The sequence below is a fragment of the Coffea arabica genome, chromosome 6e (genome assembly GCF_036785885.1).
Source record: "Coffea arabica cultivar ET-39 chromosome 6e, Coffea Arabica ET-39 HiFi, whole genome shotgun sequence".
NCBI lineage: Eukaryota > Viridiplantae > Streptophyta > Magnoliopsida > Gentianales > Rubiaceae > Coffea > Coffea arabica.
The window spans coordinates 60,167,342-60,178,041 of record NC_092321.1 but is presented as its reverse complement, the minus strand read 5'-3'; the positions used below and the strand labels follow the sequence as shown (position 1 = coordinate 60,178,041).

General features: G+C 34.9%; 1 pseudogene; it reads left to right on the top strand.

The window, feature by feature from the left end:
• The first annotated feature begins 7,650 nt into the window (after positions 1-7,650).
• Positions 7,651-10,700, top strand: LOC113696926 (flavin-containing monooxygenase FMO GS-OX5-like; annotated as a pseudogene).

Genomic DNA, 10,700 nt, shown 5'->3' with positions numbered 1-10,700 from the left:
ACTAGTAGTTCATCCTTCTTGTTTATTAGCTAAGCAAAGATGAAGATGGAGATGAAGAAGGCAAGGAAAGAGCTTATATGACAAGGGTTACTTTTCCTTTCCAACTCTTTATCTTTTGTACTTGATTCTAAGTTTAGTTAATATACAAGTTTGGATTCTATGTTTATTATGTGTGCCTAAAGTTTATGTCTTGAGTTTGGTTGAACTTTCTATGATTGTTGGTGTTCATTATTTGGCTATTTGATGCTATTATTTTGAGCAAGTTATTTAGCACTTTATCTCTTTAAATCATGATTAATTTGGTACCATTAATTGTGATTATCTAAAGGTGTTGTTTCTTCAATGAAAATTGAGATTTAACATTAGTTCAAGAAGTGCTAAACCTAAGGAGTACACTCACGAGAGTAGAGGTGCACCTATGTGGTTTTAGTAATTCATTTCATGTAATTTTATAGAAAAAATGAACTTGTAGCTAAGTTCATAACCATGAGAGTAGGTATGGATTAGTTGTAAGTATAGTTGATTCACTACGAAAGTAGGTTTCACATACATAAGGAAATTACACCATAACTAGCCTAGATAGTAGTACTCAATGATCCAAAAATAGCACTTGCATGAGTAGTTAGGAATACCATGACCTAAGGAGTTTTCATTTGTTATTATCTTGCATAGGTTTAGCATAGTTTTATTTCTTTTAATTCATTGATCGTCTAAATAACAGAGAAACTTTAGTAGTGCCGGTAGTTTTCCAATTTTCCTCGTGGGATCGACCCAATATTTGCTCTAAACTACTAATTTGACCTATATACTTGCAGTCAAAACGGGTATATTTCGGAATTAAATTTGTACTTATATCAAAAATCCGTCAGTGCCCAACCACAACAAATCACCTATTATGCTAGGAGAGTGTTCCTTTTCTTTCCTTTTACCTTTTCACATTGAGGGCAATATGTAATTTAAGTGTGGGGGTAAGGTTGGTTGGAATTGAATGCATCCTTTGGTATATATGTGAAAATTGATATATTTGTTGAAAAATTTGATATTTGGTGATATTGGTATATTTGAAATGTTGGATTTTGGGATTGTTGGCAGGGAGAATGGCCAAAATAAAGGGAAAATTCTATCAAAATTTTTTCAAAAACTTTAGTACCAATAGTGTTGATGGTTATGTCGTGCCTATTGTACGAGATTATGTGTAAGGTGTTTTGAGATTGTTGTTATGTAGGTGAAAAATTTTCATTTTTAGGAAACTGAATGTCTTATAAAGTAGCGTTTATCATATTGAGATTTCCTTAAATTCATGAAATGTATTGTTCTTGATTTGTTTATGTAAGTTGTCTGATTGGTATGATTGATGAACGTGAAACTTTTCTTATAATTTTTTCCTTAGTTCTAGCTTTTGCAAAGATCAAGTAATGTGTTTTTGCTTTCACAAAAGAAAAAAATTGAAAATGTTATGATTGTTGATTACATATGCATCTACTCCAATGATTCGAAACACTTAGTAACCGGGGTTGACATATACAAATGTCGGCATTCGTGTAAAACGGTATTAGAACTAAGAGTATGCAAAGCAACGAAAGTTTGTGAGTTGATCCAGTAACTGGGGGCATGTATCTACCAATGTTTGTCTTTGCGTCAAAAGACAAGTTCACTACTCAAGTAAAGCTTGATGAGAAAGAAAAAAAGAAAAAAAGAAAGCATGTGATCAAGGTGTAAAAGTTTTCTTAGTTTCTTATCCTTGTTTGTATAAGTTCTAAGGGGTGGTTACAAGTTTAGCTTTTACATTTGTTAATTATGCTAGTTGCATAACAAGCATGATTAGATTAGGGATGAGGCATTGTATTGGATTTGATCAAATATTGGTATGATAAGCTTTCCTTTATTTGATATTATGGAGTACTAGAATTGGGATCCAAACCTTACATAGTGATCGTCTCTTTTGTACCTTATACATGAGTCTCCATTGTATGCTCTTCCACTACTTTGAATCATTGGTTTTGGTTAATTTTTTGCATTGTTTGAGGACAAACAATGATTCAAGTGTGGAGGTGTGACAAGTGTCCGTTTTACCTAATAGTTTATGCATATTTTAGTTTATTTATAGTTAATTATGAACTCCTAAGATAATGTGAGTAACCATTTTGGCAATATTTGATGTCTTTGAGTAACATTGAGAAGACTTGTGAATTCATCCTTTTTAGTTGTTAATGTTTATCATATTTTGATAGGGATGAAGGAGTAAGGACAATACGGAGCCGTTTACAAAAAGACATCATCGGATTGGATGAGAATATACGGGGTCGAACAGTGAATTTCGAGTTAGATATCAAATCGGATACCCGCTAGATTGTTTTGCAAGAGAAAAGGTGTTGAGTAGTATACGACGTCAGATTGAAGGAGTGAAGTCCGATAATCGTGCCCGATACTCGTCAGAGAATTTTTCAGAGAAGAGTGTTTAGCAGTATACGGCTCCAGATAGTGAAATTCGCTTTAGATACAGCGTCGGATACTTTGGCAGGAAAAATCTGTAATTTGCACAGCTTTTCATCCTTCTTTCTTGCAGCATTTATGACATTTTGACAGTTACATATTGGATCCAAGACATCAATTCTGATCAACTTTATGTCACTCAATTGTATCTTTTTGACTCTTCAAGACAAAATGAAGCCTCTTATGAAAGATTGGGAGAAATCTTGAAGATTATAAATAGAGGAGCCTTTAGTCTTAGAAGAAGTGACAAGTGTCCATTTTACCTAATACTTTATGCATATTTTGGTTTATTTATAGTTAATTCTGAGCTCCTAAGGTAATGTGAGTAACCATTTTGGCAATATTTGATGTCTTTGAATAATGTTGAGAAGACTTGTGAATTCGTCCCTTTTAATTGTTAATGTTTATCATATTTTGGTAGGGATGAAGGAGCAAGGACAATACGAGGCCGTTTACAAAAAGTCATCACCGAATTGGATGACAGTATACGGGGCTGGATAGTGAATTTCGAGTCAGATATTAAATCGAATACCCGCCAGAAGGTTTTACAAAAGAAAAAGTGTTGAGCAGTATGCGACGTCGGATTGAGAAAGTGAAGTTAGATAGTCGCGCCAGATACTCGTCAGAGAATGTTTTGAAAATGAATGTTTAACAGTATATGGCGCCGGATAGTGAAATTCGCTTCAGATACCGTTTCGTATATTTGAGCGGGAAAAATCTGCAATTTGTGCAACTTGCGCAACTTGCAGATATCTTTTCATCCTTTTTTTTTTGACAACATCCATGACGTTTTGGTAGCAATATTTTGGGTCCAAAATATCAACTTTTGTCAACTTTGTGTCATTTCATCTCACAATCTTGATTCTTCAACACCAAGCCAAGTTTCTTGTGGAAGATTCAAGAGCTTTTGAAGATTATAAAATAGTGGCCTTTAGTCTTAGAAGTAGCTTTTCATGAGTTTTAGTTTTAGTTAGTTTTAGAAAGGGAGAGAGCTTTGGAGAAAAAGAGAGAAACAAAAAGGGTTGTGTCTTGCCTTTTGAGCCAAGACACAAACCCACCACATTCATAGCCTTTTCCATTTCTCTTAGTTTGTAGGACTAATTTAGTATTTGTATTATGTATCCATTCTTGCAAAGGCTGAAAAAGGAGGAAGATTGAGATGAAGAAGGGGCACGGTGGAGACTCTAGTGACAAGGGTTATCTTCTTTCCCAAACTCTTTATCTTGTATTTAACTCAATGTTTAGTGAATCTACTAGTTTGGATACTATATTGTTGATGTTGTTTTAAAGTTTATACCTTGGATATTTGGTTGAACTATATATGTTGACCTTGGTCCCTAACTTTTGATGTTTACAAAACAATGGATAATACTAATATTTCTTCAAGATATACTTTCAGTTATGAAGTTATTTGATTCCATGAACAAGTGCAATTGAAAGAAGACAAAGGTTGCTGAAAGTTGTCGGACGCTTGTGATGACAGTACCGGACGTCCGATAATCATTGCACAACTTCGGACGCATGTTTCGGACTTCCGATAGGATCCTTCGAAGTCGACGAAACCATCGGACGCTGAATATGTCTCCACCGGACGTCCGATAGAAACAAGATGATTTCTCAAATCTCTTTGTTTGCTGTCGGACGCACAAAGAGCTTGCACCGGACGTTTGATAGAATTGAAGAAAATTTCTCAAACTCACTGCCTGCTGTCGGACGCAAAAAACAGGAGTACTGGACGTCCGACACTCCAACGGCTAGTTGACTTTTCAACTGCTTTCTATCCGTTAGAAGCATTAATGAGGCATTTTCTTGATCCTATATAAATAGTGGTTGGTCAGATACTTCAAACAACTTTTGCACACTGAAGATACAAAATATCTAGAGTGATTTTAGTGAGAAAATACTCTTCAAAAAAGATTTGTAGTCTTAGTGGTGTGAGGTTCATTGTAAGCTTTTCATTTGTGAGTGAATACTTCATGAGTGTAGCTTTGTGAGGGTTGTCCTGAGGGATAGTAAAACTTCCTGGCTTGACCGAGTGGTGTTCGGGACAAGGAGGAGGTGAACCTTCCTTTGTACGCAAGAGTGATTGTAATTCATCAACTTGAAGAAGCTTATTTGAATTAATCTACAAGCTCAAGAGGAGTTGGGTAGTTAATTGGTTTGCAATTCTTTCCTTTCTATTTACTTATTGTTACGTTTGTGATCTGTACATTGTTTATCTCTTCCACTTGGTTGTTTTCGATCCTTACAATATATGATTACTATGTGTTGATTTCTTGATTATTTTGAACTATTATCTTGATTGAGTTATTTAGCACTTTTGTTCTCAAAATCATGATTAATTGGCCATTGATTATGATAATCTCAAGGTGTTAGTTTGTAATGAAAATTGAAATTTGACACTAGTTCATGAAAGTATTAAACTTAGGGAGTACACTCACGAAAGTAGAGGTGCACTTCTGCGGCTTGTTTTATAGTAATTTCATAGAAGCAAATGAGCTTATGGTTGATTTCATAGCCACGAAAGTAGATATGGATTAACTATAGGTATGGTTGGTACACCGACGAAAGTGGGTATCACGTACACAAGAAAATTATACCATGACTTAACTGAGATTTTAGTACTCAATTAGTCGAGAAGTTGCACTAGCATGAGTAAATAGGAATTCCATTACCCGGGGAGCTTTCATTTGTATTCTTTTCCCATTAGTAGTTTAGATTTGTTGATTTTAATTTGTTGGTAGTCTAAATAATAGAGAAACTTTAGTAGTGCCAGTAGTTGTTCGTCTTCCATATGGGTTCAACCCTAATTACTCCATACTCGTCCACGACCCGTATACTTACGGAAAATCGCGTGTAGAGTAGTTTAGGAGATTATAAATTCAAAAATTGACTGTGGATTAAGATTTATTGTTGTATGCATATCCTGCGCACGTCAAGAAGTTTTTGGAGAGTTTTAGTTTTAATTACTTTTAGGGAGAGAGAGTCTTGGAGCAAAGCAGAAAGATAAAAGGGGTTGTGCCTTGCCCTTTGAGGCAAGACACAAATCCTCAACAAATGTAGCTCTCCTCTCTTTCTTTTCTTGTTTTAGTGTAGGATATTATAGTATGTGTTCATCCACTCTTGTGTTGACTCAACAAGGAAGCCGATGGAGATTAAGAAGGAGAGACTCAAAAAGCTCTAGTGACAAGGGTTTTTTTTCTCTCCATCCCTTGATCTTTGATTGGATTCTAAGTTTTATTAATACAAGTTTTGGGTATTATGTTTGTGATGTTGTTTTGAAGTTTAAGTGTTGGATATTTGATTGAACTATCTATGATTGTTATGTGTTGATTTCTTGATTATTTTTGGGCTATTATCTTGATTGAGTTATTTAGCACTTTTGTTCTCAAAATCATGATTAAGTGGCCATTGATTGTGATAATCTCAAGGTGTTAGATTTGCAATGAAAATTGAAATTTAGCACTAGTTCATGAAAGTGTTAAATTTAGGGAGTACACTTACGAAAATAGACGTGCACCTTTGTGGCTTGTTTTGTGGTAATTTCATAGAAACAAATGAGTTTATGGTTGATTTCATAACCACAAAAGTAAGTATGGATTAACTATAGGTATGGTTGATACACTGGTGAAAACCAGTATCACGTACATAAGAAAATTACGCCATGTCTTAACCGAGATTTTAGTAGTCAATTAGTTGAGAAGTTACACTAACATGAGTAGATAGGGATTCTATTACCCGGGAAGCTTTCATTTGTATTTTCTTCTCATTAGTAGTTTAGATTTGTTGATTTTAATTTATTGGTAGTCTAAATAATAAAGAAACTTTAATAGCACCGGTAGTTGTCCGTTTTCCCTGTGGGTTCGACCCTAATTACCCTATACTCATCCACGACCCGTATACTTGCGAAAAATCACGTGTGGGGTAGTTTAGGAGATTATAAATTCAAAACTTGACTGTAAATTGGGTTTTATTGTTATATGCATACCCCGTGCACGTTAATTCAAATCTTGCTTCACAGGCTTTAAGTAACATTGATGCACATGTCATTCTCAGCGAATTGCACAAGTGGAGCTACATTGCTCCAAGTGGGATCAGTTGACTCCAATAAATTTTTTTGAAAAACTCTACATTAGGAATGTAAACGAGTCTAATTAAGTCAAACAGTCTAGTGTTCAAATGAGCCTAATTTTTTTCTTAAGAGAAAAAAGTGTCAAGAAAAATTAGAAAAGAAATATATTACAAGCAAACAAAAGGTCAGAAAATTTATGAGAAGGTATATATGTCAGACGAGATTACTAGAAACTAAAAGCAAAACTGGAAGAAGGCAATAAGTTAGAAAATTAACAAGATTCAACAAAGCAGTGACGGAGCCAGATGTGGTTTAGCGGCTAATTGCCCCCAAGCCCCACTCAATTTTTAAAAAATTACTTTCAAACTTGGAAAGTGTAGAAATTTTAAAGTTGCTTTCTATTTGCACCCCTTATATTTTCTTAAATTCTCTTTCCTATAAATGTATTGATTTATGTCACTTGCTTATCGCTAAACCTCTCTTAAAATCCCTAGAATTGCAAGAATACATGGTAGAAAATTACCTATTAGGAAGAAGGCAAAAGCAACCCAAATTGCATGATCCGTATCAAATATTTGTAAAATTGGGCGCATTCTTCGAGCCATCATATTGATTATAGTAAATTTACCAAAATTACACCATCAAAAATAGAAAATGTTGCCTCGCTTTTTTTGGGTATATCTGGAAATCTACCAAATATTTGTCAATAACAAGAAATGTAATTTTGGTCCTCAATGTTTGGTACCTGTATAATTTAAATCCCTAAAGTTTTGACAAAAATAAATTTGATCCCCAATATTTGATACTTAGTGTAATTTTAGTCCCTAAAATTTTGACAAAAGCAAATTTGATCGCCAATATCACTATTTTGAAGCATATTTAGGACAATTGATGAATTTTTCCAAATAATGATGGAATCTGTCGGGCACATAATATGTTTGTCAAAACTTTTAAAAAAGAAACAAAATTGCGAATAACCTTGAACAATAAGAATATTTCATGTGATGACATGCTACTAACTAATTAATCAAGAAACAAAAAAAAAAAGAAAGAAAATTGTGGTCTGCAGGCTTGTACCATTATATATGGGACGTCAACTTCTGATAGTAACTAATAGGATAAGCTGCAGGCTTGTATCATTATCCACGGGACGTCAACTTCTGAAGGTGGCAGTGATCGGAGCTGGTGTCTCCGGCCTTTTGATAGCCCGAGAGCTTCAAAAAGAAGGCCAGCTGATTGTGGTCTATGAGAGATCAAACCAAATTGGAGGGTTGTGAGTGTACGATCCTGAAGTCAATCCACTTGGCCTCGACCCTAATAGAAGAATCGTTCATAGCAGCATTTACGATTCACTTCGGACAAATCTTCCTATGCAACTTATGGAATTTACAGATTACTCCTTCACAATCGAGAAAAATGGTAAATATTTATGTTTTCCTGATCACCATGAGGTCCTCAAATTCTTGAATGATTTTGCTAGAGACTTTGGACTTGATGACTTGATTCAGTTTAATGCTGAAGTCATTTCCGTTAAGCAAAGAATAGAAGTGGATTGTTGAGTCGAAAACAAATGGTGATGATCAATTCAAGAAAGAAGAACATTTTGACGTGGTCGTGGTTTGTATTGGTCATTACACTCAACCAAAATTAGCAAATGCTCCGGGTATTCATTCTTCCCACTAAACCTTGGTTCGGGAAGGGGGGAGGAGAGAGGGATTTTTTTTTTGTCAGCCATTAACAAACTATAACTATTCTTATATCATGGAGGAAGGGAACAAATGTAACGGAGTCATTAGGAACAGAGGGGAACTAAACCACCTTCGAAACCGAAGAAGGGAGGGACTGGGGAAGCATACATATAGCGTCAATTTTTGTTTGATGCATAGCCATATGAACTATGGCACGTAATGTAGTTTAGTACCATACGAGGAGGAGGGAGGGGACCATACATGCATATAAAAGACAGCCTTTGTTTTACCAAAAAAAAAGACAACCTTTATTTGATGCATAAAGCTGTACAACCACATGAACTATGGCATATAATGTAGCTTAGTACTATATGATTCCCGGAGTGGGGTTGGGGGATGGGTGATGGACCATACATGTAAGAACAATTTTTGTTTGATGCATATAACCGTACAACCAGATGAACGATGGCATATAGTCTAGTTTCGTACTATATGATTATAATTTGTAAGAGTACTTAGTGAGCCTAATGCGTTTGATTAGACCATTTTAAATGAAATCTTTATGTACTTTTGGAAGGGAAAGAAAAGGAAAAAACTAAAAATTAGGGTTCACACTACCAGTGGAATAACTACCTTAAGCACAACTGCATCTACAGAGTTGGCTTGGTGCTTTTATTAGCACTCCTGTTTGGTAACTTTTTTTCACTTCTTTAATAATTGCCAAGAATCAAAAAGTGGGCCGGAAAGCAAATTCATAGCCATAATTCCTGTGTTCCTCAGCCTTACAAGGATCAAGTATTAGTGAAAAATTTGCTAAGTCGTAGTTACTGTTTCCTGTATCATGTCTCAGTGAACCCTCTCTCTTGCCTTCGAAAATGTTGCAGGTTGTAGTTGTGATTGGTCACGGGCCAAGTGGCTTCAAGATAGCCTTCGATGTTGCTAAAGTAGCCAATGAAGTTCACATTTCATCAAAACTCCCACAAGTTGAGGTTAGAAAACTTGAGACCTACGAAAATATATGGCAGCAGCATTCGGATGTCATACCTCAATTTTGATTTTGAGATAAACTGCATCTTATTCTTAACTTGTTCACAAGATATTTGATTAACATGGTACCTGACTTGGTCAATAGTTTGGCTGTTTTGATTTCTTTAGTTCCAAAATTTTTTTTGATAAAAAATAAATATGAGTTTTATCGTACACCTTTCTTAATATGCAAACTCTAATTGTGTTAATGTATACATACTAGATCCAATATTGCTACGAAAATGGTGAGGTAGCATTCGAGGATGGAGCGTTGATTGCTGCAGATATCATAATTCACTGTACCAGGTAGAAATCAATCAGTGCTTTTGAGTCTTTCCTCTTTATTTGATAAGAAAATGCATTAGCTATACACATCAGGGATTTTGCTTAAATCTTGCTAATGTTGTTGAGAGGTGTAACTATGATTTTCCAATCTTGAAAACAAGTAGAATAATTGCTGTTGATGAGAACCGTGTTAGGCCATTGTACGGGAATGTCTTTCCACCACAACTTGTAGTGCCAGACCTGTACCATAGACTAAGGACCAATGTTTTGAAAATGAGATCAGGCTGATTAATTTGACCGATTCAACTTTGAACCGGTCGTACCTTTGATTCGATTCAATAGTTAACTCACAAATTCAATTAAATCAGACAAATTGAGTCAAGAATCGATTGGACCAGTAAAAATCAAGAGTTTCAATGTAGATTTTACTGATTTTTTATTTTTTAAAACAATATTTTGATTTTATTCAAAATTTTTAAAACTAAAATAAATAAAAAATAATCAAATATTTGAACCGATCTTACCGATTAAACGGCAAACCGGAAACTCTTCCAATTCACTCTCCAGTTTGGGTTCAAAAACATTGCGTAGGACTTAAAATTTCAAATGCAAGCTACCTTTTATGTATTTTTATCAAATAATTTATGCTTAAAAAGAAAATAACATTAAAAAGGTAGAGTATGCACAATTTCTCTCCCTATTCTGTCATATAGTAAGAATTATGTCACTGATCTAATTCGCGTGAAAGAATTTCTATTAGTCTTTCCCTCTTAGACATACACTCTTAGTGAAACAAATGTCGTTAGCTTTAAACTAGAGAAGATTTAGGTTCGATTCCATTAATGAATGTCGACATTTTCTGACCAAAAGACCATCAATTTTCTTGTGGTGGAATTACAAGCCAAGTGGGTAGCTCGGCTTTTGTCGGGAAAGATGACTTTGCCTTCTAGAGAAAAAGATGCTGGTGGATGTCGACGAACATTGCTGGCTTACGAAGGAAACCGCCATTCCGTAGCACCATGCCCACAAATTTCCCTTGGAGTATACGGTATTGCTTATTGATCGTCAAATTAAATTATACATGGCTTTATTCAATTGGATTGGACACCAAACAAAGAAAAGTATCTATTTTCCCA